This window comes from Myotis daubentonii, chromosome 9, assembly GCF_963259705.1.
Source record: "Myotis daubentonii chromosome 9, mMyoDau2.1, whole genome shotgun sequence".
Classification (NCBI taxonomy): Eukaryota; Metazoa; Chordata; class Mammalia; order Chiroptera; family Vespertilionidae; genus Myotis; species Myotis daubentonii.
In genome coordinates this window covers 45,675,787-45,678,135 of record NC_081848.1, presented here as the reverse complement: position 1 = coordinate 45,678,135, position 2,349 = coordinate 45,675,787, and the positions used below count along the sequence as shown (strand labels likewise).

The 2,349-nt window shown below is 38.5% G+C and overlaps 1 pseudogene; it reads right to left on the bottom strand.

The window, feature by feature from the left end:
- Positions 1-1,381: 1,381 nt before the first annotated feature.
- LOC132241886 (olfactory receptor 52E4-like) lies at positions 1,382-2,349 on the bottom strand (annotated as a pseudogene).

Genomic DNA, 2,349 nt, shown 5'->3' with positions numbered 1-2,349 from the left:
GCTGCAACAAACACGGGGGTGCATATATCTTTTCAAGTTAGTATTTTTATTTCCTTTGGAGAAATATCCAGAAGTGGAATTGCTGGATCATATGGTAACTTCAGTTTTAGCTTTTTGAAGAACATTAATACTGTTTTACATAATGGCTGCACCAATTTGCATTCCTACCTGCAGTGCAGAAGTATCCTCTTTTCTCCACATCCTCACTCACCCTTATTATTTTTGATAATAGCCATTCTAACAAAAACAAAGTGATGTCATATGGGGTTTTGATTTGTATTTCCCTGATGATTAGTGGTGTTGAGCACCTTTTGATGTGCGTGTTGGCCAGCTGTTTATCTTCTTTGGAAGATAATATTTTTAAGTAAAAATTCAATTATTAAGCACTTACACTGTGAGTAGCATACCATTAGGTAGACATTAACCAAATGCATATCACTGGTCAAAAACTATAAAACATGGGTAAGATACTGAGGCTAATCTGATAAGCCACAAAGAAGTGCAAGTTGAAAGGGCTCAACATTACAAGGCACTTAATAGTTAATGAATTCATGAATGAATAAACTGTATGAATCTAAAAATAATTACTATCTCTAGCATTAGATTTGACCTTTGAAAACATAATTGACATGTATAGGATTTCGCCCATTTAGGAATGTTCATTCTTGAGCAACCTATCTTCCCTGCCATATTGATGCTTCTATGAAGTTCTTTATCTCTCACTCTCTCCCCCTTTCTCTTTCTCTCAATAGAGATGGAGATAGAGTGATTAAAATATAAATATATTTACATTTATATTTTTTTGCAGTATTGCATATATACACATCTACAGACAGACCAGTTCACTTTGAACAATAAATTACTTAATGGGAGATTTGCATCTACATGATAACTCTGGGAAAATTCCACACAATCTCTCCAAATGCTTCTTCTTATAAGACCCTTAATATGACATATACATTTCTATATTTATATGACATCAGATTCTGGTACATAATAAAGTATCAATAAGATTGTGGATAAAAATAATTAAGCAAATAAGAAAGGAATGAATGAATCTGTTACAAGTATTAAAAACCTGTAGTCCTTGATGCAGGCAAGTGCATAAATTTGGCAATGTGGCCAGCACAATTGACTTCCTGCAAATAAAAAGAAGCATTTTATTCCACACAATCCTTTTATAAGACCTAATCTTAGTAAAATCTTGCAACTAAATTATCCAAAACTCGAAGGTATTCCATAAATTTTCACGATTGCTTCGACAGTAATCATATTATATATTCTAGTTGGGATGTCTAGAGAAATATTAAGGTCAAAGTCTGTTTTTTGTGTTTTTTTTTGCAAGAGTCTGTAATTGAGAAACACATTGCTTTCCCCTATTTTAAAATGAGTATCTATGAGAGAGTTTATGTTGGCCTTTTTTCAAAAAGAAGCTTGAAACCCGCTCCCGAATCTGCTTAGTTCTCACTCCATAGATGACAGGATTTAAGGCGGGGGGAACAACAACATATAAATTGGCCAGGAGGATGTGAACGTATGTTGGAACATTCCTGCCAAACCGATGGGTCATGTAGGAGAAGAAAGCTGGAGTGAAGAAAGCTAGGATAATACAGATATGGGAGCCACAAGTATTAAGAGCTTTGAGCCTGGCATCCCGAGAGGGAAGGCGAAAACAGCTCGGAGTATTCTCACACAGGAGATGACAATCAGAACCACATCAACAAACACCATTGATATGAGAATTAATCCAAGTATCATGTTTACCTTTATATTGGCACAGGCCAGCTGAGCGATCCCCATGTGCTCACAGTATGTGTGGGGGATTCTACGGTGTCCACAGAAGGGAAGCCTCAAGATGAGAAACACCAGAGGGATAACCAAAATGAAATCGACACCAAACATCACAACAAGGATGAGGCCAATAGTTCGGTTGGTGAGAATCAGGCTGTACCGCAGAGGGTTGCAGATGGCAACATAGCGATCAAAGGCCATGGCAACCAACACGACAGTCTCCATAGCAGTGAACATATGAATGAGGAACATCTGGGTGACACAACCCCCAAAGCTAATCTCGTTTGAAACAAACCAGAGTATGCCCAACATCTTTGGGACAGGAGATGTGGACAGGCCCAGATCAGCAGAGGCTAACGTAGCCAGGAAATCAAACATGGGCTGACGAAGGCTGTGCCCATTCTTGATCACAAACAGGATAGTGATGTTCCCCAAAAGGGCAATCAGATATGCAGAACAAAAAGGAAACCCGATCCAAAAGTGCATCTCTTCGAGGCCGGGAACTCCCAGCAGGAAGAAAGAGGAGGGGTGGAAGTTGGTGTCATTGGAGGGGGACAT